This window comes from Sinocyclocheilus anshuiensis, unplaced genomic scaffold (genome assembly GCF_001515605.1).
Source record: "Sinocyclocheilus anshuiensis isolate Anshui unplaced genomic scaffold, SAMN03320099.WGS_v1.1 scaffold702, whole genome shotgun sequence".
NCBI lineage: Eukaryota > Metazoa > Chordata > Actinopteri > Cypriniformes > Cyprinidae > Sinocyclocheilus > Sinocyclocheilus anshuiensis.
The window spans coordinates 756,805-764,268 of NW_015548184.1; the positions used below are offsets into that span (position 1 = coordinate 756,805).

Sequence of the window (7,464 nt, forward strand, 5' to 3'; positions counted from 1 at the left end):
CCCTATTATGGATTTTTGAAAATGACCTTTCATGCATGCAGTGTGTAACACAGCTCTAAGTGAATGAAAACATCCTGCCAAGTTTTAAATCTGAAAGTGCACCGTGTATAAAGTTATTGTCTCTCTAAAGAAAGAGTCGACTCTGAGTCATTGAAACGAGTCGTTTTTAAAACGAATCCCAAGCCGTTTCATGTTGACGTCAACATGAAACATTAGCATATTGCCCGCCCACTTGTTGGTCTTTTCCCGTTGGTCTGAATGAAAATGCAAATTCATTCTTTGCCACTAGGTGCTGATTTTGGAGTGGTAAAAATAGCGGTTTCCCCGGTAATGCTGTACACAAAGCAGCACTGCACTCACAAACGCTGCTTTATCAGGCTTTACAGGCAAGATTAAATGAAAATGAGACGAAACGAATCGTTTGGGAGTCATTGAGCAAGTAAGGTAAAAATAAATGCATATTATAAGACAATGAAAGTGTTTTTTGACCTTGCATGCATGTCAACCTGTTGTTGGGGACTCCCAAAACCAAAATATGAACCTTTCATAACCCATAATAGGGGCACTTTAAACGCTCAAGCTCTTGGATTCAGGTTGGCTTTCAATGTTTTAATCATTCATCACTTGGAAAAATTAATTCTGAAAGTGATTCCAACAATATATTTTCTCTGTGGAGTTCCCTATTCTCTTAGAATTACAATGATTATTAAAACTTAATAGTTATAGTCTATGGTGTGAATGGCCCTTTAGTCTTGTTGCTATGCTGATTGTTTAGCACATTTTAATATTTTTCTTAGTGGAAGCATATACAAATTATGAAAATATTTTATTTCAAATGAATATTTCATGTCCATGTATTCATTTGCTTGCTAAGTAGCTATGTAAAATGTGTAATAATAAAAACAATTTTTTATTTTTAATAATGACTGGCTAAACATGACAGCCAAAATACATGTCTCAAAATCTCATTCATTACCTTGGCAGGTGTGCTTATCAGAGTCAAGGATGTAACCTGGTCTGCAGAAACAGCGATAACCTCCAATGTAATTATTGCAGAGTTGGGTGCACTCATTTTCAGGGTCCATACACTCATTAACATCTAAAAGTCAGACAGATTTGAGGTTAAAACTCAGATCAGCAATAACTGATAACACTCTCAGCGACCCACAAATAATCTCAAATGCTTTCGGCCCTGTAGTCAATGTATTACTCATTATGTTTCTCACCCTGTATGGTGTAAAAGCCTCGAAATCCAGTGTGTCTCTCAGTGTTTGAGTAGTCTGCAAGAAATGAAACAGAGAGACAACCACCAGGGGAAGAGTGGAGGAAAGGGTTGACAGACGCCTGCAGCTCCTTCATGGACTTGTGTCCACATAGAGTGAAAGAAGCACCTCATCTGCAAATAACTGGAGAAAAATAGTTGTCACTTACAAATACACAAATCTAAAGAATCTATGTAAAATATACACTGTAGTAGATCTTTTCACACAAACACTCTCTTGAAAGGAATAGTTCACCCCGAAATGAAAATTTGCTGAAAATTTACTCACCCTCAGGCCATCCAAGATATATGTGAGTTAGTTATGTCATCAGAACAGATTTGGAGAAATTTAGCATTACATCACTTACTTACCAATGGGTGCCGTCAGAATGAAAATCCAAACAGCTGCTAAAAACATCACAATAGTCCACAAGTAATCAGCACAACTTCCATCTTGTGAAGCGAAAAGCTGTGTGTTTGCAATAAACAAATCCATAAAGATGTTTTTAACTTCAAACCATTGCTTTCAGCTAAAATATGAGTCCCATCCATAATATTGCCTACTCCAGTGAAAAATTAACCTTGTCTGAAATATGCACACATCAAGCACCATTTACAAGCAAAAACAGTCCAAAACAGTCTGTGGATTTTTATGTGAGAGGGCAACAGGGGGTGGATATTTTCACTAGGGGAAGCAATATTATGGATTATGGAGTATTTTAGCCAGAAGCAACGATGTAAAATTAAAACACCTTAACACAAGATGTTAATCGATGGGCTGGATCCGTGTCGATTACTTGTGGATTATTGCAATGTTTTTATCAGTTTTTTTAACTCTCATTCTGATGGCACCTATTCAGGGCAGAGGTGAAAAAGTGGTGTAATGATACATTTCTCCTTATCTGCTCCAATGAAGAAACAAACTCATCTACATTTTGGATGGCCTTTTCATTTTGGGTAAACTATTCCTTTAACATAAAACTGCACTTCTAAGTGCACAAAGATACAATTTGCATTTTGTACACACACCTTTAAGGCATCATCCTCACACTCAAAGCTTTCTTCTAGGTCCAAATGTATTAGAGTGAGTGTGATTTTGTGTCCAGTTGGAGCACACAAGTCAGGTTGGAATGGGGATCATACCCTCGTGGATGTCCAGGTGACTGCACCCATCCAGCCAATAACACTGACCCACACACGGGAAAGAGAAGGACACTAACACTGGACAGGAAAGGAAAAATCAGGAAAAACATAACAGAAAACGAGAGAAAATAGTAGGAAAAAAATGAGTAAAGTAGAAAAGAAAGGGATAGACAAAAAAAAGGAAGCATGCAGTGATAGATAGATAGATAGATGGATAGATGGATAGATGGATAGATAGATAGATAGATAGATAGATAGATAGAACATTCAAACTTATAATCCATGCAACATTTTGTTAGAGGAAAAATACTATGTAGAGAAATAAATTCATACCAAAAAACGATCATGATGAGTGTTAAAACACAGACCGCTTTCTCCTTCTGCACTTTCACTTTCATGCTCTGTGTGCATCATCATGTCCAGCCCTCTTTTCCCCTAAAAAACAGTCAACATAAACTGAATGTTTCCCAACATCTGTCAGTGGGCGTTCACCTTGAACTGATGTGAACTGGAGGGGGAACATGTAGTGACTGCTCCAGACAGACTGTTGTGGGGATATACATCATATTAACATTAATTGAATTCATTTAAAGCATATTCAGTTCATGTTCAGTTCATTCAGTTAAAAAAAAAGTATATTGAACTTTTCATTGTAATTTGAGTTCACAATTTAAAATAAATAAATAAATAAAAGTCAACAGCTTTACTAATACGAACACTTATTCAGTTAACTGACAACTTATGCATATGAGCCAGAAACACATTTGGCTGCAGTACAATGCTGAAACCCATGGATGCACTTTGACCGGACAGTATGCCGCCTGGTGTCAGAAATGAAAAAGAGAAGAAAGTGAGGGGTGGAGACATAAAAGAGGAAGAAAAAAAATGAGTCAAATATAGATGAAATGGAAAAGGGAGAGAGTGAGAGGGAGAGACGAGAGCAGGTTTAGAGGGTAAGAAGAGAGATGGGGGCACGGAGGAAGACGAGGTTATCTGCACTGTATTTTTTGGATGTTTTCCAACTATTTACCGTAATAACCACACAAAAAAGGTCAAACAATGTCATTACAAAATGTTGCATTGTATTCTGATAAGTCATTTTACAGCAGTTTGCTAGTATACTATGTACAATACATTGGTGTATAGAGCTGTTTAGTTCTATTTGTGATTGCTGTGGTGTAGTTTTAGAAAATATGTAGATGTGCATACACATTACATTTAATATTTTCTCTAATGCAACAGTACATTTACCAATTACATTACATGACCATTGCCAATAAATTCCACAAATTATGCTATATTACCAATCACTCACTCTCATATATTTACCTACAAATGAGCTAAGTAAGCTATAAGTCACCAGACAAAGGAAGTAAAACAGAAAGCTTTATTTAACACAAAACTAAGGAAGTAAAATTGTTCACTATTACAGTGTAGGCCATGATTCCCACTTCTGTTGTTGTTGCAAACCTGAAGTTTTGCCTCTTTTTTTTTTTTTTTTTGTTTTGAACCCAACCGCTGGGTCAAAACAACCCAATAGCTGGGTTTGTCCCTTTTTAACCCAGCATTTTTTAGAGTGTACAGTTGAAGGGTTCCTATTTGGGGTTCCATGCCATCAAAAAGGTTGAAAACCCTGATCTACAGTATGTATACCTCAGATAACATAATCATTCAAATATAGTGGATCTTTATGACACCATTAGTTCTTATGAATATGCTTTGGGAGACTGATTAGATGAGTTTGTTTACATCACAAGCATGATTAAAACACCTAAATGTACACAGTATGTTTTTGTTTAGTGTCTGTTCCAACGACAGCATATTTGATCTTAGCTATATGTTGGAGATGAATATTGTGAAGAAAGACCTTTTTTCATAAATTATAGAATAAAATATTATATACTGATATGCAGAGGGTTCTGTGTCCCACCGCACGCCAGCACTCGCATCAGAAATTACAGTAAAGATATGAAACTACACTGTTAACAGTTCTGACCAAATGAGGAAAAGAGTAGGAACAAATGCACACACATTCTCACCGTGATGGTATTGTCTTCCACAAAGCTGTCTGTGGGTTTTACATTTACATTTAGTCATTTTGCAGACGCTTTTATCCAAAGCGACTTACAATTGGGGAATACATAAAGTGATTCTTCTTAAAGAGGCAAATAGACACAGGAAGTGCTCATAATACCAAGTTTCAGGCATTTGTTCAAATAAGTACAAGCTAGAAAGGAAAGGAAATAAATAAAGATTAGGATGAAGTCAAGGTTTTGAAGTCAGGGACACAAGATGTGTTAAAATAAAATCCTTGAATTTGACATTATTACAATTTTAATCTCCTTTCTAAATGTTCTTTGAAAATCATGAGCTAAATCATAATTATTTTATTGTTTTGACAACCATTGTTTGTATGTTTCTAACTTGTGGGTAGAAAAATGATACAATGTTAACTTATTAAAAAGTAAATATTGCCTAGATGCTATTTTACACAGGTATATATATATATATATATATATATATATATATATATATATACTATAAAATTAGTGTCTGTTCCAACGACAGCATATTTGATCTTAGCTATATGTTGGAGATGAATATTGTGAAGAAAGACCTTTTTTCATAAATTATAGAATAAAATATTATATACTGATATGCAGAGGGTTCTGTGTCCCACCGCACGCCAGCACTCGCATCAGAAATTACAGTAAAGATATGAAACTACACTGTTAACAGTTCTGACCAAATGAGGAAAAGAGTAGGAACAAATGCACACACATTCTCACCGTGATGGTATTGTCTTCCACAAAGCTGTCTGTGGGTTTTACATTTACATTTAGTCATTTTGCAGACGCTTTTATCCAAAGCGACTTACAATTGGGGAATACATAAAGTGATTCTTCTTAAAGAGGCAAATAGACACAGGAAGTGCTCATAATACCAAGTTTCAGGCATTTGTTCAAATAAGTACAAGCTAGAAAGGAAAGGAAATAAATAAAGATTAGGATGAAGTCAAGGTTTTGAAGTCAGACCTCACTTTTTCCTGATATTTAGGTCCCACTGTGTGATTCAGAGCAGGTAGCAACAGATATTTGCAGATGCATTTTGCTAAAACATTCCTGCCCCAATCCAGAAAGAACTTAGAAAGAGTTATAGCCTAATATTATTCAGAAATCTTATTAAAACAAACTAAACGTTTAAGCATAAAACACTTCATGTCAGTAGCTTTTGCTAACACAATACACTTCCTCACTTTTACAGTTAGTGTAAAACCTAGAGAACTGCCTCATTATCTCGAACCTTTGGCAGTCTAGCAGTAATTGAAACAGCTGTTTTAGTGGATGTCATGAGTAATGTTGACTGCTGTAATCTAATCACACAATAACTTCTCAATAAACTGAGGTCTCATGTTGACATTGTCTCTGTGTGCCTCAGGGGTTTATTGCTGCACGAACAGGAAGGAAGGCAAGAGAATGCAAGCTCAAGTGCAGAGGCTGGATAGAGGTAGCGGGGCTTTCCAGCGCAGAGGGCAGAAAAAGAGTAACAGAGGGGGTAAAGAGTGGGTGACGTAAAAAGATACAGAAAGGAAAGAAAACAATGATTCCCCTACCTGCAGCGGATGAACTGAGACACCCCACAAAAAGACAAAGCAAGCAAGCGTGACAGACAAACAGAAAGAAAGAAAAGAGAAGAAGACAACTGACGCAATAGCTCGGGTCAGCATGACCGAATAATCATCAATTCCTTGGTAACTTGCGTGAACGGATCAAGACATCACTTCCATAATTGGTGTTAAGGGGTGTACAAGTCAACAGACTTCATATGACTGCACAAAACTGTTCACACTGAAAGGACCGAATCGAGAAAACACTGAACGTAGTCAAGATGGGAGATGTGAAATGCAGCACATGTCCAAAAGGTGGGATTTCTATACTGTATCGATACTGTAAAACAGCTGATTTAAAAAGTTATGGGAAGTTATGCATTTCTGTTAGAATATTTTTATATATAATATAATGGGAATGTTAGCTGTTTTTGCTATATTAGAATCTATTACAGTGTTTAATGTAGGCTTGTTTCACTTATTGCTCGTCAAAATACTTTGAACAGCTTTATGAAAGCAGTTCACAAACCACTGTGTGAGAATAAACGATCAAGATCGATCCTCTGCTTTTTATTACTGCTATTTTTACAGCGACATGATTTGAAGTTCATTTACATTCAATTCGCCTGTGTTTTGTGCTAATTTAGAGACACAGCTTGCCATTCAATTGACTGTAAGGCACAGGGTATTATTTTTACTCATCACATTGTTTTTATCAACGTGAAATCAGCCCACTCTGGCGTACTCAGGAAATCCTGTACTGTAACCCTGCTAACAACTGAGCTTTGATGGTTCCTGGAATTTACGTATAAAATAACACAGGACATTCTGTATCAATTTGAAATAATGACATATAAGGTGGACTAATATGTATGTATTCACCACATTTTAAAACAAAACAGCATTTAATTAATGAAAGATAGCTCAGGGGCACCTTTCCATTAAAATATTTCACAATGAGCTTATGTTTTAAATTTTAAAACTGTATATAATTGAAATGAAGCCAAAAGGCATTTGAACACTTTCTGGCTATACAGACTTCAGCGGAGGATGTTCATAGTTAATGTGCTGAACTACACCTATGGTTATTCTGGTAGGACACCTGTGTGAACTTGAGGAGAACTGACTTCATACTGTACATGCATGAAAAATTATCATTTGAGAAGTATCATTTGTTTGCAGTTACCACTTGGTTTGATGTTTTTTTCTACTGCAATGAAATCCATACAATTAAAAAAACAAACAAAAAAAAACATACATATATATATATATATATATATATATACACAGTGGGTACGGAAAGTATTCAGACTTCAGACAATTTTTCACTCTTTGTTATATTTCAGCCATTTGCTAAAATCATTTAAGTTAATTTTTTTTCCTCATTAATGTACACACAGCACCCCATATTGACAGAAAAACACAGAATCGTTGACATTTTTGCAGATTTATT

At 35.8% G+C, this 7,464-nt stretch overlaps 1 protein-coding gene and 1 long non-coding RNA gene across 6 annotated transcripts in view; one reads left to right on the forward strand and one right to left on the reverse strand.

Moving 5' to 3' along the window:
- Nucleotides 1-1,380: 1,380 nt before the first annotated feature.
- LOC107704857 (uncharacterized) lies at nt 1,381-4,464 on the reverse strand. The gene is made up of 4 exons (XR_001636011.1): nt 4,444-4,464; nt 2,738-2,839; nt 2,291-2,482; nt 1,381-1,406 (listed from the first exon to the last, which is right to left on the reverse strand). It is a non-coding gene; the product is annotated as an uncharacterized LOC107704857 (long non-coding RNA).
- A 1,350-nt stretch (nt 4,465-5,814) lies between these two features.
- LOC107704907 (tumor necrosis factor receptor superfamily member 3-like) overlaps nt 5,815-7,464 on the forward strand; it is a 31,250-nt gene continuing 29,600 nt past the window's right edge. For 3 of the 5 annotated variants that reach the window (XR_001636020.1, XR_001636022.1, XR_001636021.1), the window contains exon 1: nt 5,815-6,259. The gene's annotated coding sequence lies outside the window, so the exon portion shown is untranslated. Of the gene's footprint in view, nt 6,293-7,464 lie in introns of all 5 variants that reach the window. The other 2 variants (XM_016507951.1, XM_016507950.1) reach the window with 2 other exon arrangements.